The 24,272-nt window shown below is 41.9% G+C and overlaps 1 long non-coding RNA gene across 3 annotated transcripts in view; it reads right to left on the reverse strand.

Moving 5' to 3' along the window:
* Positions 1–229: 229 nt before the first annotated feature.
* Positions 230–24,272, reverse strand: part of LOC309814499 — a 338,026-nt gene continuing 313,983 nt past the window's right edge. For 2 of the 3 annotated variants that reach the window (XR_014295698.1, XR_014295699.1), the window contains one exon: positions 14,172–14,248. This is a non-coding gene — a long non-coding RNA (uncharacterized lncRNA). Of the gene's footprint in view, positions 444–14,171; positions 14,249–24,272 lie in introns of those variants that run through there. The other variant, XR_014295697.1, reaches the window with a different exon arrangement.

Genomic DNA, 24,272 nt, shown 5'->3' on the forward strand with positions numbered 1-24,272 from the left:
GGAATTTATTTGCCATTTGTTAAGATAATAACCATTTTCAGCTTATTACACACCTATGGGGTTATACTTGGGATAACACAGTGGATATTCTCTTGCTGCATGCTTTGTTCACTTTATAGAGTATCATGAATATTTTCCAATTGCTTACCTAGTATGATGCTGTTTGCCAAATATTTCTGGTCCTCCTCCTTCCTTCTAAGTACAAAGTAGGATCCTACCTCCTGACCCCCTTGTGATGGGTGGGGCCATATGCCTAGTTTTGGTCAATGAGTTGAGAGTGGAAGTGACTCACAGTTTCCAGATCAGAGTGTTTCATTGCTTGACATCTTCCAGAGCCCTTTATTTCCTTATGGTAGAGGGACCAGCAGTGTTTGAGATGGCACTCCCGCATCAGCCTGGATATCCAAGAGACCGTGATGAAAAGAGGACCTTGTTGGTGTGATCTACATGTGGCATGAGAAAGAAATAGACTCTTGTTATTTTAAACCATTGGGTTTTGCGGTTGTTTGTTACTGCAGTGTAACCCAGCCTATCCTGATTGATACATCTGATACCCAGTCATCAATTCTGCTCAGAGGCTTACTCCGCATCATCAGGTGAGGGTGACTATATTCAAGATGATGGGGGTTTATCTTCGTCGCTCTACACCAATAATAGCCACCCTATTCTTCTTCCCAGTGATTAATTCAGGGGTAAGTATGTGACTCTCTTCTGCGATATAGTGGGAGATCTGCTGGGGACTCCAGAGAAAAGTTTCCCTGATCCTAGAAAAGAGACCTGAAGAGACAGTCCTTTGGGCCTCTGGGCATTGATGTAATTGGATGTGATGCCCGGAGCTTTGCAGCCATTCTGAAAAAGTGAAGGTTTTCACTGAGCCACTGAAGATGGCAGAGCAGAGTGATGGAAAGAACCTGGTCCTTGATGACATTATCAAGGCGAGGAATCAACTGACCTGAAACACTCCCTACCTCTGGACTTCCTGATGTGCGTGAAAATAAAAGCCCTCATTTTAAAGTCAGTTTCAGTCAGCGTTTTATGTTACTTGAAACTGAAAACATCCAAGTGATATATTGTTAGGTTGACTTCTGTAATGTTATTCTAATTGTCTCTAGAGCATGTCTAGACTATAATGTATTTAATAATCTACTGCGACTTAACAGTTAGGCAATTTTCCACTTTCAGTCACTATAATATAAAGAGGGTCCCTTTCTGCAAATTGTGCCAAATAAAATTGCAAGCATTTTTCTGTTTCCTAAGAACAGGAGGCCTGCTTCCTTTGGAATCAAATCTTCCTTCATTCATCCATTCATTTTTATTTTGTGACTGCCTACCATGCTGCAGACTCAGGATAGAACCGTAATTTAAAACTGACAAGATCTTGGTCCTCGTGTAGCTCGTGAAACCTTGTGTTTCTTTCATTTGGAAAAACCAAGCAATAGATGTGAAACTAATTCCCACCTATTTGTTCTTGGAGAAAATATGACAGCAGATGTCGTAGGCTGAGCGATTTTAAGTGTTTTGATTAGTAATACAAGGTAAACATGTATTTTAGCATAAAGAGTTATGGCTTCAGACTTTATAACTTCTTAGGGAAATCCACACATTCCCATGCATGAATTTAAATTACCTATTCCTTTAAATTATTTATTTGTCTTAAAACTACTTTATTGAGGTGTGACGTACAAAAAGCTGTAGATATTTAATACATACAACTTGGTGTGTATGGAGATAAGTATACACCCATGAAACCATTTTCACAATCAATGCCATACACTTATTCATCACCTCCGAAAGTTCCCTTTGCTCCACAGTCAAAACCATAATGAGATATCACTTCACACCTGTTCAAATGGTTATTATTAAAAAAAGGACTGGGTAAGATGGGAATAAAGACACAGACCTACTAGAGCATGGACTTGAGGATATGGGGAGGGGGAGGGATAGGCTGTGACGAGGTGAGAGAGTGGCATGGACATATATACACTGCCAAGCGTAAAGTGGATAGCTAGTGGGAAGCATCCGCGTAGCACAGGGAGGTCAGCTAGGTAGTTTATGACCACCTAGAGGGGTGGGATAGGGAGGGTGGGAGGGAGGGAGACGCAGGAGGGAAGAGATAGGGGAACATGTGTATATGTATAACTGATTCACTTTGTTATAACGCAGAAACTAACACACCATTGTAAAGCAATTATACTCGAATAAAGATGTTAAAAAAAAAAAAAGGACAAGTGTTGGCAAGGAAGCAGAGTAAAGGGAACACTTTTACACTCTTGGTGGGGAGGTAAAATGGTGCAGCCACTACGGAAACCAGTATGGGGATTTCTCAAAAAATTAATAATAGAATTACCATTTGATCCAGCAAACCCACTTCTGGGTATATTTCCAAAGGAACTGAAATCTGGATCTTGAAGAGATATCTGCATGCCCATGTCCACTGCAACATTATTCACAATAGCTAAGATATGAAAACCACCTAAATGTTTATCAAAAGATGAAGGGTTAAAGAAAATATGATGTAGCACATACATAGCGTGTAGAACCTAGATATCTGGGGATGGTTCACAGTTCTGCTTCTCATTTGCTGTGTGATGTTGGACAAGTCACCACACCACTCATAGCTCCAATAAACTCATTAACCAAGTGTTGAGATAAAAGTGAAGTCATTGGGGCTTCCCTGGTGGCGCAGTGGTTGAGAGTCCGCCTGCCGATGTAGGGGACGCGGGTTTGTGCCCCGGTCCGGGAGGATCCCGCATGCCGCGGAGCGGCTGGGTCCGTGAGCCATGGCCGTTGAGCCTGCGCGTCTGGAGCCTGTGCTCCGCGACGGGAGAGGCCACAACAGTGAGAGGCCCACATACCGCAAAAAAAAAAAAAAAAAAAAAAAAAAGTGAAGTCATTTAATTTTTGAGTTATTTTGAAAAATGGCATCATAATGTATGTGAAAGGGCATTATTGACTGGGAGACATATTAACCTTAGCTTTTGCTTGCTTTTGAGGTTAGTTAAGGGGAAAATACTTTGAAAGTTGAGTCCCTAGACATTTGTTATAAAAAATAACGTTTCTATTTTTTATTACACAATAATATATAATCATTGTTGAAAAAAGAAAACACGCACTCGCATAAATGTGTATGCATGCACACACACACACACACTCACACCCAAAGTATCTCCCCGGTGTCTCACTGACACCATCCTGCCCTTGACTGCTGGTCAATGGAAGGCAGTGACATGTGCATCTTGTCTTTATATGGAGTAAAATCTCTCAGCATTATCCTTTAACTTTCTTTCCTTGTGATTCCTCTTAGGAGATCCTTCTCCACTCAGGTTGTGTAAATAGTCACCCGTATATTATTCCAGAAATCTGAGGATTTCTTTTGCAAACATTTAAATTATTAGTCCACCTGGAATTAATTCGATATAGGGTGGAAGAGATGTATCATATTTTTGCAAATGGTAATCCATTTGAAAAATTGATATCTTTGCAAATGACACTCAACACCGTTTTTGGAATGACCCAGCCTTTCACCACTGATTTGAGTTGCAAATTTTTCCATACACTAAGCTACTAAATATCTTTGGGAATGTTTCCGGATGAGCTATCTATGCCACTGAATTGACTGTCCTTTGCTCAATCAGTACCACATATTTTAATAAACTTTATAGAAGGTCTTAATGTCTTTATGTGAGGTCTTCAACCTTTCTTTTCCAACATCAATTGGCTTTCTAGTATGCTGCTTTCTGAAGATCTTGTAGAATCCTTTTATTTTCATATTCCAGACATCCATGAAAATGCAAAAAAATCCCCAAATTCACAACATAAAAATTTAAGGTGACAGTATAATGCCAGAGGCAGGATGTAAGATGTCCAAATCCTAAGGAAATTGGAGCTGGATTTAGAAAATCTCCAGAAGATTCTATCTCAGCTTGAAAGATTCCCCTATTTTGCTGCCTCTGAATATACTCTGATCAGGGGCGGCTGCAGAGTCTAACTTAGCCCACTCGTCAGTAGAGGCTACTTCTCTGTGGTCAGCTGAAACTCTGGGATTGCCATATTTTTAAAGGAGGAAAGAAGAAAGAAGATTGAGTTCTCTCTCTCCTGTCTTCTCTGTTTTTCCATTGCAATTTTATTTGACTTAAAGCGGAACTTAAGAGAATTCCTAAAAGCCACCAGCACAAGTTAACCTTGAGACTGGAGATAATTTCAGTGCTTCCTGTTCTTACTCTGATGACATCTTTGTCTGGACGCAGCCAACAGCTTTCTGGAGACTCCCTGACACAGCTCCAGGGTGTGCTGATTCCCATCCTGCCCGGAGGTACTCCTTCTCCGAGGTGCTTCCAAGCATCCCCTGCTGCCCCTTAGACGACGAGCCCAGGCCCAGACTCAGCTGGATCATCGTCTGCACAGAGTGACCAGGAGACTAAGCCACCTTCCTGTTCGGTCCGGTTTCTGCTTTGCTAGTTTTCCTGGTTGTTGGTGTTTGTTTGCAGCGGAAACCTTGACAGCTCAGCACATGGGAGGGTATATTCTCTCAGGCCCTCATGGCCTGTGTATTCTGTTTGAGAAGGAGAGGTGGAGGCACATTGCTCTCCTCTCTAGCACATGGAGTGGGACTTTAAGGGCTTCTTTTGGATTGGGGCAGGTACAGAGAGTGCAGGCCTGGGGTTGGCAGCCTTGGGGGTGCAGTGTGGCCTTCTATTTGGGTATTGACCTCGGACCTCAGAGCTTAGGAGGGTGCACCTGACAGTCTGAAGAACGGCACCGCCTTGGATTGGCCGGGTTCATTTTTGACCAGGCCCGTACCTTTGCAGTGGAGGAGGAGAGGGCACTAAGGCCAGTTATGCCAAATTAACTCTGGTAACAGTGGGGTGACACGCTGTGGCCAGACTGCCCCCTCACTCAGGAACAGATTAACAGTTGGACATCATACGGCAGACATAGGCGTTTGCCTCTTGTAGCCCTGGAGGTAAGTTAGGAACAGATGTCCAAGAGCTTTTCACGACTTCACTATGGTCCCTTTCTCCATGGATGAAATCATGGTGCTTGGAACTCACCAGGGCCCACCATGTTCAGATGTTACCTTGTGTCAATCTTATAAACCATACCTTCTCAACAAAACTTACAATGTTTGTAACTTACGTAGTATTGCTCATTTTCCCTTTCCTTTCCTTTTTGTTATTTTTACCATTAGAGAAACTGAGGTTCAGAGAGCTGTAGCAACTTGTCCATGGTCACAGAGCAGAACTCAGATCATGTCACATACCTAGAAGGAGGTCTATGAATGCTTGCTGGGAATAAAATTTAATTTAAAGGAAAGTAAAAGACAGGTGATTTTGTGCTTTTATTCATTTGTCATTTATTTGTTTACTACCTATTGGGGGCAGAGCATTAAGTTTTAGCATCATCCTAATTCATCATTCCTTTTAAGAGCTGTGTCTGTTGTAGTTTTTAATTTTTCTCTTTCATCTCCCATCCCCACTTCTTTCTCCCCTGGAGGCACCACCCTACTCTGTTTGGTACATGTTCTTGAATGTGTGTGTATATGTACATATATTCTTGAACATACATATAGCATTGTCTTACATAGGGGTGCATGTTAAATTGTATACATAGCATTTCACTATTTCTTTCTTTGTTCTCAATGATTATAAGTTCTCCATAGATGCTTTCTATCCATCCGGCTCCTCATTTCTGAGCGTGACATTGTATTTCACAGTACACGTCTACATTTCCCTAATGATGGGTAGACCTGGACTGCTTCTACCTCTCTGCTACACAAATAATGTGCTGAGGGGGGCATCCTTGAACATGTGGGAGTTTCTCAGGGGGAAATATCAAGTCACTGTACTTTATGTGGCAGGTCAAAGCATGAAAGGAGAGCTGGACAGCTGGAGATGGTGTAATATTTATTTTAAATGCAACCAATAGGAACCGGTGGGTACCCCCATTAAAGGGACTGCTCTACAAAGAGAACCATTAAAATGAATGTAAATCACAGTAGCTTCAGGGACAGTTTAATAACTATCTGACTTTTTATTGGGTGAGCAGGAGATGTGCCAGCTTTCTCCTTACAGAGTCTTCTGCATCTTTTGCAGAGAGAGATTTCTATCTGAACCGCTCTTGAGATTACCAAGGGCAGAGGGCTGCCCTGGGAGTAATGGCCATAAATCCAATTAGTAACTCACTTTCTCTTTTGCCACAAGCTCCATTTCCCCCAAACACACAGAAGATAATTCCACACTCTGGAACCTGGTAAATCCTAAGGGCTCCATGATGGCACGCCACCAAGACACAAAGGTTTCTTGCATGAGAATAAGGCTGGAATGATATACATTAAACTGGTAACAGTGGAAACCTCCATGGAAGGGAGAGGAAAATGTGCCGGGGTGGGTGGCGTGGGACCTTATCACACTTTATTCTGTACTCTTGTGTATCGTTTCAAACAAAAATGTGTTCCTGTCTTACTTGTGAAATAAGGAAATGGTGGGGAAAAAACCCTTCAGGCAATCTCTAGAGAATTTTAGCAAGATTAGAGGTGAAAGAAACTCTGCTTTTTACAGATGAGGAAACTAAGGCAGCTGGGACACCGAGGTCACGTGAGCCTGCTCTGAAGTGTGGGTGGCGTGGGGCGGTTACTGGGCCTCTGGACTCCTCCATTTGGGTCCAAAGTGGCTGAACCACAGGAGAAGGGTCTTGGATTCCAGACCAATAGCCGTCTGGAAACTTGCCTATTTAAGAAAACAAATCCTTTAATGACGAATCTTTATGAACTGAAGTAAAGAATTGAGATGCCCAGGATAAAAATAAAACCTGTATCAGCTTAATTTTGATTTTTAAAAATTGCATAACGGCTCTACTTTTGTCTCCTCTGAAATTGAAAGGATCCACCTTGACAGTAGCTTATCTGGAGGATGCAAGGCGTCATATAGGGTCCTTCCTTCCTCTTATTACATTTACATTTGTTACAGAGATGTTTCTCGCGGGTTGGTAGTTTTGTTAAAATTATGAGTGAAATAAAGATATAAATGAGTAAATCATACTTCTGTATGAGCTTATAGAAAAAAACACAAAGGATTTGGGTTTGAATCCCAAATCTGTCATTTACTACTAACCTTGAGCAAGTGATCTAACCCTCTGAAGCTTTAGTTTTATTATTAAAAAATATGAATAATATGTAGTTCACATGATTGCTGTGTGGATTCAGTAGGCTACCGTAAGGAGAGCTTTCAATACAATGCTTGGCACATAGTAAACACGGAATAATGACGTCCATTAGTATTTTAACAGGCATTTTTTTTTTGTTTTTTTCTTTTTTGTTTGCGGTACGCAGCCCTCTCACTGTTGTGGCCTTTCCCGTTGCAGAGCACAGGCTCCGGACGCGCAGGCTCAGCGGCCATGGCTCACAGGCCCAGCCGCTCCGCGGCATGTGGGATCTTCCTGGACCGGGCCATGAACCCGTGTCCCCTGCATCGGCAGGCGGACTCTCAACCACTACACCACCAGGGAAGCCCTTAACAGGCATATTTAAAATTATTATTTTCCCTTACATGACTCTAGGGATGAATGAAATATTTGTTAGGTAAACTGGTATCTTGAATTCCTCAAAAGCAGAGCCTTGGATAAGGATTTGTGTGCAGGGTGTCTATTCAGGTGATCCCAGGAAGTGTGGTGAGGGAGTCCAGGAAGAGAAGAAAGACAGTCAGTGTACCTCTGTGGGCAACTGGACACCAGCCTGGCAATCTGCTTCACCAGTGCCTTCTCCATGACCTGATAGAGGGCATGGCTTATGTTCCAGCATGGTAAAGTCACCCATGACACTAAGTTTACCTCTCTATTTAAAGTTGAGGTAGCTTCTCTCTTAGGCTCCAGTTCTTAAAATATAAGTGAAGGAGCTTCTGGAAATCATGGTACTCTTTGCAGAGAACACCACACTCACTGCAGAGCATCACATAATTTGGATCTATTTAATTCCAAACATAAATCAAAAACAATTGCAAGAAATATGACCATATTATGAAATTATTAGCACGAACATGTAAACACACATATCAGTTCAATGTAATTGGCATTTCATGGGTTTCCACTAGTATTTGTTTGCTAATTGATCATTAACTTGTTATCTGCTGGAATTTGCCAGCAGATAAGCAATGGTAGGCACCACAGGTATAAGAAAAATATGTGGAGAGAAATATTAAACACAGATAAAAATTTACCCATTTTTGCATTTATCTGAGACAAAGAATCCCTAATTCCTTTTCAGGGACAGAAGCCCTCTGCTTAATTTATAAAATACTGGCATTTGAGAACTCATTTAAAAGGTCAGTTAAATCACTGCGTTGCCAGTTCGGGGCAAAGTTCACAAATCAAAGTGAGAAAATCCCATGATTCTTAGCCACTCGGAAGTTTCCAAGAGTGGCAGGTCACAGAAATTCTACTTCACAGCAGCCATGAGAGCAACATGTGAACTTCTGACCAGACTAGTGCGCAGACACCTACTCTTCTCTTGGGTCGCTTGAAACTGTCTATATATAATATGTTGCTTTCACTGGGAAAGTTTTATTTTAATATTTTGCTCTAAATCGGGCAGTAAGCAACTGAATATAACTAACACCACTGCCTCTTTTGCCTACACTGTTCCTTACTTCCAGATATCCATTTCCTAAAACTGGAATGCCTTCTACCATCTTTACTTAAGGAGTTGCTCAAATCTCATGTCCTCACAGAACCATACCCGGTCATCTCAGCTGTCTGTAACCGGGGCCTCTCTTGAATTCTTATGATATTTTCTATGCTGCTCACGTGATACTTAGTGTCACCCTGCATTGTTTGTGGCTTCCTTCTCTCTCTCTCTCTCTCTCTCTTTCATGCACATGTACATACCCTTCCTATCTTTCCAAACGAAACAAACACAGTTTGCATTTTATCACTGTTTGTGGCCAGCAAATGCCCTGTACACAGTGAGCTTTTGCAAATATATGTGAATCATGTAACTGGGCATTGCCCCCAACATTATTTACAGCCTCACTCTACCAAACAGCAGTGTTTCTCAAAATTGAATAATGTAGAGATCCCTTAAAGGAAAAGAAATTTGTGCACCTCTAGCGTTGGCTTAAAATTTTAAAGTATTAAATATGTTTAAGTATAAAACAAAGCATAAACTCCTTATGTTTACATCTCTAATACAACCATGAAACTGAAAGTTTACAATGAAAGGAAAACAAACCCAATATAGTCAAATTAATATTAGTTTAATGTGACAGATGATACTGTTTTGGTGACATTGAATCACTGTTCATAGCGTGAATACGGTACTGGCTGCCCTCGTGCAGGCTCTGTCTGATTCGGGGCGCATGTATGGAGGTTTGCTGCATGGCCATGCCATTTCCCCATCCATTTTCTCTATTTGAACCACCATGTCATTTGAATTTCCTTTGGCACAGATATATCATTTAGGTGTTACTTCTAACCTCTCTTCTTTTCTCATTTACCTATGACAATGAATGTACTTCTTGGCATCAACATGGGCTTAAACACAGATACTGTGAAATCTTGTGGCAGTATTTGTTATAAGGTGACCGTCCAGATGATGATGATGATTGTAACATTACTAGCTAATATTTACAGGCTATCTTCTTTGTGATAAAGTATATCTAGATTAACTCATTTATTTCTTACATTAACCCCCTGAGAAAGAAGCAATTATTATCACTATCTTATTGATGGGGAAACAGAGGCTCAAAGAAATCCAATAGCATTCTCAAATCCATGCTACTCATAAAGAATTAAAACCTATAAAGTCTGACAGCAGAACCTGAACACAATACTCATAATAATTTGTTTAGTGTATCATTAAAATGAACACAAACTTAAAATAAGTGTTGTGCAGAATCAACACACTCCAATGTTTGATATTCCCATATGCCCACAATTCATCATATGCTCAGAAATCATGCCTGTAGATTTTTTTGAACCACTAAGGATAGGAGCAGTGATAGCTAGGTAAAATATGAAAGAATTCAGCTTCGTATCCACAATGAATGAGGTGCTTTACTGATAGAAATGTGTAACTTATTCTCAATAAACGTAATATATTCAAAAGAGTTGGATAATACGTGTTTCATATTCTCTTCTACTATACTGTCCAAACAATGTCTTCATTCAGAAGTTAATTCACTCTCCCAACACTCAGCTTCAGTGCAAGCCGTTGAGGACGGCAGAGCACCGAGCTCTCCCACGAGTCAGAGAACACCCACGACTGCATGGTTTAACCTGCAGAAGCCAAGTTCTCCTGAAATTAGAGTTTGAACTTTTCTTTCAGCTTATTGATTCAAGTTTGCCAAAATTCAATATGTTCTCACTCAATTTGGGAAATATGCAGACTGCTTTATTTCTTCTGATTTGCCAAACTAAACAAAAGAATCTCTTAAAATATGACTTATTACTGGTATCCTTCCTTGTTCAATTGACTGGTTCTGTTGGGAAAACATTTGGACACGAAAAGAGTACTGTATACCTTTAGTCCCATCCCCCAGCCCCCCACTCATCCCAACTACAGTGACATAGTACTGTAGATGTGGTCAAATCTCTTGTTATGCTTAAAAAATATATATATAATAGCATGGGTAGCTGACTGGTTTCTGTTTCCCAAATAGCCAACTTAGGAATGAGAAAAAAGCTTGTACATTTCAGACCTGTAAGGAATAGTGATCATTTCCTTATAATACTGAAAAAGACATTGATTTCTCTGATTTATAAGTCGTCTGCTATCCTCCCAGCACATTGCACTGGCCATGGCTGGATAAGACAAGGTCTTTATCCTTAAGAATATTACAAGCTTTATGGCATATACTGGAGTCACACACATCAACAAAAATAGCTACATTCAGAGTTTGGCTAGTATGCCTTCCATCTTAAAAACAACTTGGTAGGGTGAATTCGAGTGTTACAACCCTCACGTAGATATGGCTATTAGGGTACAGGAGGTGAAAGCTAAGGTCATAAAACTAATTAGTGGCTGAGACAAATCTAGAAGTCAGATTTCCTTGTTTGCAGTTTCTCCCACTAGACCCAATTGCTTCTTCAGACCAATGCAGAAACAGCATTCTAGAAGGTATTTAGATTTCTTTCTAAAGGTGATCTGGCTCCTTCACAAATCAAAAATAACAACAAAAAGCCCAAACATCTGATTTGTAACCGGACCCTGGAGTATCACCCACTGCCTGAGTTGATGACTTCGTTACCAGCTGCTGAAACACTTCCATGCGAAGACGTGAAATTCCTGCAGGAAATGACTCTAGGCAGTTCTGAATAAGTAAGGAAATTAAATGACTAACTTCGATGTTTCCTGGTTTTTGTCTATCTTAATTAACAATTTATTTTGGTAAAGGAAAAACTGACCAACTTTCTACCACTCAACATGTAAAAATTAATATCTGTTTATAGTAAAAACATGATTCCCACGTCTGCTTTTATTTAGAGAAAAGAAAAATAAATTTTTGAATAATTTTCAGTAACCATATTTATTAAATCGTTCCTCTTAAAAAAAATAAACCAAACCAATTACAGCATATGTGTGTATGAAATATCAATTTCCTCCTCATAGACCCCAAAGGTGAAGGTGCACTTGAGAAAAATGTGTTGATTATTAACAGGGCTAATATTTTTGTGGTAATGTTATTACTGAACATCTACAATAATTAGTTAGAGTTTGGGGTTGATAGAGGAATTGCAGTCAGAATACATTATTGATTTCTATATGAGATTAAATACAGCATGAACCTAATTGAAAATTGTTACTACTTTTGATCCATGTTTTATGTGATTCTTATTTTGCCTTCATTCATTTATTCAACAATATTTACCGAATGTCTGCTATGTGCCAGGCATTCTGCTAGGTGCTGAAAATACACGATAAATTAAGCAACGCTCTTGCTCCCATGGAGTTGAGGGAGACAGATGACTAACAAAAAGGCAGGGCAACATATCAGGTAGTGGTAATTACTATGAAGCAAAACAGAGTGAGCTAAGAGTGAGGGAGCGATGGGGTGGGCGGAAAGTCGGAATCAGTCCCTTTGCAGAAATTTAATGACTAAAGACTTCATAATTCATGGTGGACAAGTATCGCTGTGGCATTCTGTCCTGTCCTGGACTCTACAAATGTTTAAGATAAACTTTTTTGAGTTCAAGGATAATGGGAAGCAATTTTAAGAAAGCTGATTTTTATATCTGTGTGACTTTTCTTCCCCCTAGCTTTCTTTACTAAATAACGTCTCTTAGGAATGAAGAGAAGGAGGCAAAATTAAGATTCGCATCACAGGGCAAGTTAACTTTACTACCAAGCAAACTTGTATGCAAACTTCTATTGCTAGTGTAAAGGTACCAACTCTATTTTTACTGAATTTAAATAAAGGCAATTGTGTTTGCTGTGACCAGCATGGCTATTAACAGCAGTGGGTGGTACCTTTTGTTGAATAATATAACATGCCAAGTACAGAACTTCATGTATGTTTTTCCTTAGTCTCACAACAACCCTGCATGAGGTATGATTGTTCCCATCTTATAGGTAAGGAAATTGGGACTCAGACATGTTAAATATGTTCCCTGAGTTTCCAGAACTAACAATGCCAGACATAGTTGGAGTATTATGTCACCTCTGCCTTCTGAAAGGAATGACGGAGATTATCTAATCTAACCCCTTATTTTACATACGAGCCAACAGACACAGCTCTTGTGACCTGCACAAGGTCACAGAGCCAGGGAGCTTGTGGCAGGGTTGGGACTAGCTCCAGTGGGAGCTCTTCCTATGACCTGTGCTGCCTCCCTATGAAAGATGTGAAAGGCAAACTCTACAACTCAGCACCTTTATAATAAATGTCCATGGATGCTTATTGGTCAACAGATCCCCACCTGGGAAAAAGGTGAATCTTGACTCCTCCCCGCATACCATACTTAAAAAAATCAATTCCAGGAGGATCAGAATTCTAAATACGAAAGGCAAAACAACAAAGCTTTTAGAAGAAAACATGGGAGAATATCTTCATAACCTTGGGGTTGGCAAAGAAGGGCTTACAAGAATGAAGGTTAAAAATGGGCAAATTGGGGCTTCCCTGTTCGCACAGTGGTTAAGGATCTGCCTGCCAATGCAGGGGACATGGGTTTGAGCCCTGGTCCGGGAAGATCCCACATGCCGCGAAGCAACTAAGCCCGTGCACCATAACTACTGAGCCTGCGCTCTAGAGTTCGTGAGCCACAACTACTGAGCCCATGCACTGCATCTACTGAAGCCTGTGCGCTCTAGAGCCCATGCTCCACAGCAAGAGAAGACACCGCAATGAGAAGACTGCGCACAGCAAACGAAGAGTAGCCCCTGCTTGCCGCAACTAGAGAAAGTTTGCGTGCAGAAACGAAGACCCAACACAGCCGAAAATCATAAACAAAGATAAATAAATTTTTTTTTTAAATGGGCAAATTGCATTACATTAAAATTAAGGAATCCTGTTCACCAAGGGGTACCATTAAGAAAGGAAAATCACAGAGTAAGAGAAGATACCTCCAATACATATACCCGACAAAGGGCTCATTGCCTGTGTGTGTGGTCTGTGTGTGTATATGTGTATTCCTAAGATAATGGCCAAAAGGCAGCTAATCCAATAGGTAAATGGATTAAAACGTTGAACACATACTTCACAAAAGAGGATATACCACTAGCTAAATAACATATGAAAGGGTGCACAGCCTCATTAGTTATTAGGAAAATAGAAATAAAATCCACAATTTTATATGATTATACGTTCCCAAGAAGAATTGAAATGAAAAAATATATTAGGTTGGACTATATGAAATTGCAATTTTTGCAGGTGAGAAATAGTCAAATATCAACAATTTCATATATTTTAATCTATGCCAAATATTGATGAGGATGTGGAACTTCAGATCTTCAGACATTAGGTGAAGTGTCAGCGGCACAACTCTTTAGGCATCTGTTTAGCAGTGTGGCAGTTAGCTATTGCTGTGTAACAAACTACACTGAAGCTTAGTGATTTAGAAAAACAATTATTTCCTATTTCATACAAGTCTATGGGTCAAGTGAGCAGCTCTGCTGATGTGGGTTAAGCTCAGTTCCTCTCACCTGGGCTTGTTTACACACCTGTGGTCAGCTGGCAGGATGGCTGGGGGCTGGCTAGTAGGATGGCCTCATCCAGGATGACTCTGCTCTCCTCCCCATGTCTCTCCCATCCTCCAACAGGCTAGCCTGGACATGTGACCACAAAGAAGCAAGAGAGAAAGCCAAAAAAGGTAAGTACTTTTGTGAGTTGTATTTACATTGAGTTTTCTGCTGTCCCATTGGCCAAAGCAAGTCACGTGGCCAAGCCCAGCATCAGTGTGGGGGGCTATATGATGGCATGAATACAGACAGCCATGAAAAATTTGGCCAGTATTTATTCAAGCTGGACAGACATGTAGATAACCAATGACCCAGCAATTTCTCTCTTAGGTATACACCTGACAGAAAGAGACACATGTGTTCATGAAGAGACATATACAAAAATATTCATAGGAGCACTATTTATAATAGCCTCAAACTGAAAACAACTCAAATATCCATCTATGTAGAGTGGATAAGCAAACTGTACTATATTCATGTGATGGAACATTACACAGCAGTGAGAACAAATGAATGTGACAACATGGAGATAGATGGATAGATAGATAGGTAGATAGATTGATTGATTGATTTAAAATATGTAAGCAAACAAACACTAAAACAAATCTATGGTGTTAGCAGTCAGGCTGGTGGCTGCCCTCAAAGGACTGTAGTGACAGGAAGAGGCAGGAAGTAAGGGGCTTCTGTGATACGAGTCCTGCTCTATTTCTGATCTGGGTACTAGTTGCATGGTTGTGCTCCTTTTGCAAATGTTCATTAAGATGTACACAGGGACTTCCCTGGTGGCGCAGTGGTTCAGAGTCCGCCTGCCGGTGCAGGGGACACGGGTTCGTGCCCTGGTCCGGGAAGATCCCACATGCCGCGGAGCGGCTGGGCCCGTGAGCCATGGCCGCTGAGCCTGTGCGTCCAGAGCCTGTGCTCCGCAACGGGAGAGGCTACAACAGTGACAGGCCCGTGTACCAAAAAAAAAAAAAAAAAAAAAAAAAAAGATGTACACACGCGTTTTGTATTGTGTAGTTAGTTTTCTCTGTGTGTACTTACATTCCTGAAATTTACACAAAAATCAGAATTTTATTTGTTTTTAAATCTGTGTTCTGTTGTCCTATAGAGAAACAGGTAATTTTAACTCCATGTATTGCTTCCTCTGGGAAGGCAGCTGTATTTCAAAATTAACAAGAAAATTAGTTGCAGCATCACTATGGCCATCACTTAGTTCAATTCAATTCAACGGAATAAACATTGATTGCGAAGCTTAAGCCCTGTGTCAGCACAATGGAAGCAAAAAGATGAAAGAGGCCTCCTTGGTGGCTTTTCAGACCTCATTGTGCACCTGACTCATCTGGGGAAATGGTAAGGTGTGCTGATTCCTGGGTTCCACCTCCAGAAATTCTGATTTTGTAGGTCTGGGGCAAAGCCTAGCATACAACTTTTAAAATTAAGCACCATGAGTAGAATTGATGCAACACATCTTTGGATTATATCTTTGGAAAAACTAGCAGGGACTAATTATCCAGTGGCAAAGAAATCTATGAATTAAAGAAAAACTAAAACAAGGTACAAAGTATTGATGTAACAGAGCAATTAATAATGTTATCAGATGGAGGAATTACAGTTTCTTGAAAGAAATGGGCTTGAGTTGAGTTTGACCTTGAAACTATAGGGCTTTCATAGGAAAGGTTATAGATTTGTTCAAGAAAAATATCCTGAGTGCCTACTGTGTGCCAGACACTGTTTTCAGTACCAGGGCGACAGTGGTGAACAGCATAGACCCATATCTCTGCCCCATGGAGCTTATGCTGTAGTGAAAGCAGAGTCTTTCCACAGGCAAGGGGCGGCGTCCACAGGGGAGTACCAAGAAATAAACCAAGAAAGGCAGAAAGGAATGGAGTTGCAGAAGTTTTTTTGCATCTAGCAATATTTTTGTATTTTAAATGAATATAGTTTCTTTCATTCCTTGGGTTTTATAACCTGCAGCTTTCCAAACTGTTTCCTCGTCAACCTCTTTACTTTGTGAATATTCAGCCACGCGAGCATTTTTAGCATCTCATTTTCTAATGTCTATTAACCATCGAATATCTGTATTTCAGGTGATAACCCCCATCCCCATCCTTCTGACTAGCTACTTCTCTAGACAATTCTTTGTTATGTGGAAGTTTGGAGGAAGCCTCTTGCTGAGTGATACTGGTTAATTAGAAGTTAATTAGAAGTCATCTGAAAAAGCCACGAGCTTACAGTTCATGGTAGTGAAACGTTCTTCAGGGTCATTTGCACAGATATTTCATTAATAGTAGTAACAATGCACCTGATACTTTTCCAAAGTTTGATGGAGAAGAAAATAGTTCTTTATATTTAATCTTCCATTCAGGTTTCTTTCTCTCCAAATGACAGGGAAATTTATTTCTCTTTTTCTCTTTTCTTTTAAAAATGTTATTGCAGTAAGAACATTCAACATCAGATATACCCTCTTATCAGATTTTGAAGTGTACAATATTGTTATCTACAGGCACAGTGTTGTACAGCAGATCTCTAGAAATTATTTCTCTTCCATGACTGACGTTTTATACCTGTTGATTCGCAGCTCCCCATCTCCCCTTCCCCACAGTCCCTGGTAACCATGATTCTATTCTTTGCTTCAATGAGTTTGACTATTTTAAGTACTTCATCTGAGTGGAATCATGCAGTATTTGTCCTCTGTGACTGACTTATTTCACTTAATAGTGTTATCAAAGCTCATCCATGTTGTCACATATTCTAGGAGTTCCTTCTTTTTTAAAGCTGAGTAAAATCCCATTGTGTATATATACCACATTTTCTTTATCATCCACCAATGGACAGTTACATTGTTTCCACATCTTAGCTACCATGAATAGTGCTACAATGAACATGGGAAGGATAGTATCTCTTTGAGATTCTGATTTCAATTCTTTGGATAAACACCCAGAAGTGGGATTGCCGGATCATATGGTAGTTTTATTTTTAATTTTTTGAGGAACCTCCATATTATTTTCCATACAGGCTACACCATTTAAAATTTCTGCCAACAGTGTTCAAGGATTTCAGTTTCTTCAACTCTTTGCCAATACTTGTTGTCTTTTGTTTTTGTTTGTTTTTGTTTTTTGCTTTTTGTCTTTGTTTTTGATAATAGCCATCCTGACAAATGTAAGGTGATATCCCATTGTGGAGGGGCATTTCTAAGTCAATAAGGATAAGTTTTCTTAAGCAAGAAAGTAATTCCTACTTATGAATCTACTGTACTAACATTCTAACATGTTTATAAATATGAAGTGGAAAGTCAAGAGAGTTAAAGGGACTCTGCAGTCTGTCTGACTAAAATTTGAATTGCCGCTCTGTCCCCTACTAGCTGTGTGATCTTGGGAATGTCATGTAACCTCTCGCTGGCTCAGCTTCCTTTTCTGTGAAATGGGGCTGTAAACAATCTTGTGAGGGTAACTACTCATTTTGAAAATTGGTTAATAAAGGGAAAGAATAAAGCATTTATCTTATTTTACTTTTAGGGTATTTCAGGGTAGGCAAACAACTGATGACGGAAAGTTATTTTTTATATTATAGCTAATAAAGGTGGAAGAAATGACAGAATTAGCAAATCACCATTTGCTACCCTGGTGAAATTATGGCTCCAGGCAACAATCCTCAGTGGCCACCAAACTATTAGGTAAAATGTTGATGGGAATTTTATAATGGATGGATCAGACTGACACCCCCTCAACCCACTGGTCAATCTTAGTAGCCCCCAGAGTGGGGCAAGCACCCCTGATAGGATGAAAGTACAGAACAGCACTCTTTAGCATTTGGCACTGCCTGCCAAAATTTAAACCTGATGTGAATCAGTCCCCTACCAACCAGGTTTTAAAAATGTGGGGAACAGAGGAACATGTTAAATGACACCAGGGGTTACAATTAGCCAAGTACCTAATTAAGGAAGACCTCTAGGAAAGATTACTCAGTTTCTACCACAAATAAACAGCATTAAAAATAGACAAAAAGTGGGGGAACTCCCTTAAGGGAGCCATCAACCATATGCAATATGTGGATATTTTTATGATCCGATTCAGACTATTCAGTCACAAAAAGACATTTTTTGAGACAACTAGGGAAAATTGAAGACTGACTGAGAACAAGATGATATTGAAGAGTTATTTGTAATTTTGTTAGGTGTGGTAATGATATTGAAGTTTAATTTTTAAAAAGTCCTCACCCATTAGAGAATTTTGAGGTGAAATAACATGCAGTCTGGAAGTTGTTTTGAAAAAACTCCAGCAAAAACTTTGTGTGTGTGCGCGTGTGTGTGTGTGTGTGTCTGTCTGTCTGTCTCTACCTGCGTGTGTTGGAGGAGACAGAAAGGTGAAAGAGAAGGACAGAATGTTGATAATTTTTAGAGCTGGGTGATGATAAGAGGGGATTCACCATATTATTCTATTTTGTGTGTTTGAAATTTTCCACAAGGAAAAACATGTTTTTATGCCAAAGCAAACAGATATTACAAATCAAATCTGTATGTAAAATTTCTGTAAAGTTTCAAAACAAAACAAAACACCTCAAACAAAGTTTCAAGCTTTCAGTGGTTTCTTCTCACGCCCCAGACAACCGGGGGCTCACAGTGGTGGTTGTCCACTGCCATTGGGGGTGGTTGGAAGGTCTGAGAAGCCCTAAAAGCATCAATGGGAACTTTACAATCTATGGGTCAAGCTCTGAAAAGCAGATGAACCAACGTAGTGTTTTTTTGTTTGTTTGTTTGTTTTTTGCTGTATGCGGGCCTCTCACTGTTGTGGCCTCTCCCGTTGTGGAGCACAGGCTCCGGACGTGCAAGCTCAGTGGCCATGGCTCACGGGCCCAGCTGCTCCACAGCATGTGGGATCTTCCCGGACCAGGACGCGAACCCGTGTCCCCTACATCGGCAGGCAGACTCTCAACCACTGCGCCACCAGGGAAGCCCTAATGTAGTGTTTTTCAAACTACTCCTCATGACCTTTATTGAGACACAAAGTAAATTTAGTGTGTCCATCACTTTAAAAAAAGAAACAGAATAGACAGAATAATTGTCTGGCTGCATCTCCCGTAATAGTAAGTTACTCATATCAGTTCTTCACCACTGATGGTGCTTCTCAGTTTTTTTTTTTTCATTAAAATACATTTGGCATATACCATTATGTAAATTTAACGTATACAACATGTTAATTTGATACTTTTATATATTGTAATATGAGTGCCACTGTAGTGATAATTAGCACCTGTCTCATGTTACATAATTGTCATTTCTTTTTAGTGGTTGGAATAATTGTTCTAGTCTCAGCAAGTTTGCTGATTATACGACAATATTGCCTGTACTCACCATGCTGTGGATTAAATCTCTAGGGCTTATTTACTATAGGTTGCAAGTTTGTTCCCTTAAACAACATCTGTCCTATCCTCCCACCTCCATCCCCTGGTACCACCATTTACTCTGGTTTTTACAAGTTTGGCTTTTTAGATTCCATGTATGAGTGAGATCATACAGTATTTATCTTTCTCTATCTGACTCCTCTCACTTAGCATAATGTCCTCAAGGTCCGTTCATGTTGTTGAAAATGGCAAGATGTCCTTCTGAATGTGCTTGTCAATAGGCAGGGGATCTGGTTAAAAGGCAGATTTTGACTCAGCAGGTCTGGGTACGCCTGAGATTCAGCATGTCTAATGAGCTCCCAGGTGACATGGATGCTGCTGGTCTGAATCATACTGTGATGAGCAAGTGCTTATAGCTCACACACATGATCTCATTCATATTCTCCCTCTCTCTCTATCTCTCTCTCTCAGATTAAATTTAGGGTGTGATGAAACAAAAGTTTCCCAAATCAAAGGGAAATCTATCTTCCTTCATCGATTATTTCCATAGATCACTTGCTCCCTTATCAGCTCCAAATAAAGCCCTATTAAAAACTGTGACTGAGGGCTTCCCTGGTGGCGCAGTGGTTGAGAGTCCACCTGCTGATGCAGGGGACATGGGTTTGTGCCCCAGTCCAGGAAGATCCCACATGCCGCGGAGCGGCCGGGCCCGTGAGCCATGGCCACTGAGCCTGCGCGTCCGGAGCCTGTGCTCCACAACGGGAGAGGCCACAACAGTGAGAGGCCCGCGTACCGCAAAAAAAAATAATAAAATAAAAAAATTTAAAAATTGTGACTGATATCCAATCAGCATATGCAGGACAGCTGGCTGCACCGTAAGGAGGCTGAGAAGAACTATTGTTTGGGTGGTTTACATGGGAATGAAGGTGAACTCGAACGAGAAAAGTGAGAGACCTTGGAGCAGTGCTCATGGGAGGCTGGAGCTCCTGGCTGTTTGTGGTGCTGTGTGTCGGATGGAAGCCTGGGCTGTGGAGTCTGGGCCACGCCAAACCCTGCGCACGAAGGTGAAAAGACATATAGCCCCTGCCCTCAGGGAGCTCACAGTCTGGGGGTGGACCACACAGTCCTGCCAACATTACAACAACGGCAGGAGTTACAGATACAAGTGGGAGGGAGGGAGCAAAGAAAGAAAACTAGTTCTGCCTGGGAAGTTCAGGAAGGTGTCACTGACCATGGAGCTGAGCGTCGAGGTTGAATAGAAGTTTGTTAGAGAAACAGGTAAGGGGCAGTCCAGGCAGCAACCTGCATGTGCTTCGCTTGGTGTGACTATGTTGCCCTTTCTTGTGTCTAATCTGCAGTTTTCTAGGCCACAACCTGAAGACAGTCGCCCTGGGGCTTGGGTAGCTCAGCCAGCGGGCATGTCAGAGGCCAATGATATCTCCCCTATAAGACCTAACACCTGCCGTTCTGGCAGCTGTCACTACACGGTGACTGATGAGCCAGCCTGCAGGACTACGTGGCATCTGTTTCCTTCCTACCTTTTCCAAAATGCCCCCGCAGGCCCTCCACCCTGCCCCGTCTCCCTGTGCAGATCTCAGTTTCTACTCCGCTTGGAGGGCCAAGGCTGTCTGAAGCGTCTTCCTTTTTCTCTCTCCCTCAAAAACTCACCCATTTTCTCCCTGGGAGTGTCTTTCTTTGCGCTGCAGCAGAGGAATCTTCAAGGCTGCCTGACCACCTGAGCCCTGGACCCCACCTGCCCTCCGCGCCCCCTGCCCCTCCAGCACCCCTCTCTGCCTCGCACAGACACCTCCACGCTGCTCGGAGCGAAGGCCCTAAACCCCGTTATTTTCTCAGGCTCCCAGAGGACGTGGGTGGGGCCTTGCTAGTGACGAGTCCCCCATCCCCACACCGCTCCCCTTGCGCCAGCTCAACGTCTGCAATATGCCAATGACGGGAGGAAGCCAGGAATCCACCACAGCCCCCGCTTTCTCTTCACCTCTAAAGCCACCTCCCCTGTTTCCTCGTCTCACCCTCTGGCCTCCCCTGGACCCCGGCTCCCCGCTGTGGTTGCTCTCCTTCGAGGGTGCCACTCCCACTCGGCTTCAGGGGTGCTGTGTCCTCCTCAGCACCTCAGTCCGGATCAGGTCCCACCATACTTCTTCCCCCCAGCACAACTACAACCCGTCAGAAACCTCTAAACAAGGCAGGACGAAGATCTGGGGTAAACAAACTGAAGGAATCACCTGAAACCAAATGATCTGCCCAACTCTGTAGGACTTCCTCATAGACTTTTAGCTTGAGGATGCCTCTGTGCTAGTTCTGTGTGCAGAGGGTATTTTCCTCTCTCTAGAAGCCTCTTCAGGTCCTTCTTAAACTCCTCTTAAAGTCCAGACTCCAGGAAGTGAGACCCACAGAGGTCTAGGAGTTCTCCCTCCTGCCTGCCTTCTGATCTTCAGTGTCCTCCCTGGACACCCAGCCTTCCTGACACTGCACCATCCATCCCATTCATGAAGCATGGGGAGTCCCCTCACCCATGGCCGGAAAAGGCCAAGTCCTTCCCAATACAAGGTAACAAACCCAACCTCTGTAAGAGACGCAGGCATAGCAACACAGGTGTAGTATCGTTACAGAATCACCATTGAAGACTACCACTGACCACTGACTCACCCGATTTACTGGTCTCCTTGGTTTTCCTTGTCCGGTTCACTGAAACACTGGACACCGCTGCTCCCACTGACATTCTTTCATCTCTCAGCATCTGTGATGCTCTTCTCTGCCAGTTTTCCTCTAACTCTCAGACCACATTCTGCTCTTGCCACCTGTACTTCCTCCTCTCACCCACCAGCATCGCCCATGGTTGTGTCCTTGGCTCACTTTATCCTTCCAGCTGCTCTCAGCCGAGTAGGCGCTCGTCCCCAGGATGCCCTAAATGACGCCAGGACACTAGAAGCACTGACTCTTCTCTCTGCACATGCAGCTCCTCCTCCCAGCACATCATCCCCCTGTGGAAAGCTCACCCCTCAGACACCTCAAATACCACCTTAAAACAGGGATCCTGTCTCCGTCCACCTCTCTCCACTCTAATGTCGTTCCTTCTTTTAAATCCACAATGCATTTTCAACACTTTGTTTGAACAGCTCATATGTTCCAAGGCCTTATATCCTCACAGCACATCTGTTAACTAGATATTATTATCCCCACTCTACAGTGGAGACTGGGCCTCCCTGAGACCCGGCCACCTACTAAGGGTCACGTGATTTTTATGTGATGGGCCTGGGACTCTGCATATAGGGCAACCACACGGCTTAGTTTGTGCCTTCTTGGGGGCACCTGTCTGAGAGCATCTTCTGCTATAGTTATTTTTGTAATTATTTAATTCCTGTGTATGCCAGGCCTTGAAGAGCTTTTTTTATTTTTCCTTTCAGCTCCTGGCACCAAGTTTATAATTTGGAACTTTGGAAAGAGTCTCAATTTCAAATATTTTATCTCACTGTACAAATAAGGACTCTTGACCCAATTTGGGGCTTGTAAAGCGTGGTCAGTGTCTACAAATGCCTTGAACATTGCAGGAAATCAATAAATATCTGTAAAGCTGAATTGAATAATGTGAATAAACAAGCCAGGCTTATTTTCAGATTTGAGAGAGAGGGTAAATGATCCCAATCCAAATATGATGCTTTATTAAAACAACAACATAAATTGCAAGTGGTCACTAATTACTAGCACCTGTATGTTTTGAAGTCCTGATGTAACACAGAAGAAAGAACAGCTTTCTGCATCATTTCACTTCCAACATCAGAAAAGACAGGGAAAAGCTGACCATGGTCTAACTTCCTCTGTGTCTGTGACTTGGTTCTTACTATAAAATTATTGTTCCCATATAACTTCCCCTCTGTTTAACTCTCATCCTTTAATTTCAGGGTGAGTATACCTGCTAACTTGTAATAAATGCTAGTTATTTTCTATTCACCACTCTAAGATGCTCCTTTAAAACTGCTTCTTGGGGCTTCCCTGGTGGCGCAGTGGTTGGGAGTCCATCTGCCGATGCAGGGGACACGGGTTCGTGCCCCTGTCTGGGAAGATCCCACATGCTGCGGAGCAGCTGGGCCCGTGAGCCATGGCCGCTGAGCCTGCGCGTCCGGAGTCTGTGCTCCGCAATGGGAGAGGCCACAGCAGTGAGAGGCCCGCGTACCACAAAGGAAAAAAAAACAAAAAAAACCCTGCTTCTTATGGAAAGTACACCTTTTCCCTCAAACCTGCTTCTTATGGGAAGTATGCCTTTTTCTAGACATTTCTAGAAATTGAAACTTAGAGGTATGAACTTATTTCTTCCCTCAATTTTACCACTGATTACCTTTTATACGCCTTCTTTCTGGACAGCATACAGACAAGCTGTGTTCTCATTAGTAGCATTTCTCAAATCACATGCTTGGATGATGAAGGGTTAATCTCATCAGTAGAATGTGAATTCTTAGTCATTGGAGACAGACAGGGTGTGCTGTCTTTATCATGACCTTTTCTCCTAGACCTTGGGCCTAGTTCATTTCAGAGTTCGGAGTTCAACTTCGGCCTTTAAATCTCAACATGGAGCTGCTATCTTCAAATGCCAAAATGCAAGAGACTGTTGGTGTGGAAGGATCCTTGTCATCTATTTGTAAATAATTGCAGGGTTTTCTTCTAACCCTTCCACTCGACTGGCCTTTTAAATTGTAGCATCCTATATTTCCCCCTTTGAAAGGAGATCAATCAGTTTTTGTCCTAATAGACAAAT

Source organism: Mesoplodon mirus (genome assembly GCF_964341445.2).
Source record: "Mesoplodon mirus genome assembly, chromosome: 13".
Lineage (NCBI taxonomy): Eukaryota > Metazoa > Chordata > Mammalia > Artiodactyla > Ziphiidae > Mesoplodon > Mesoplodon mirus.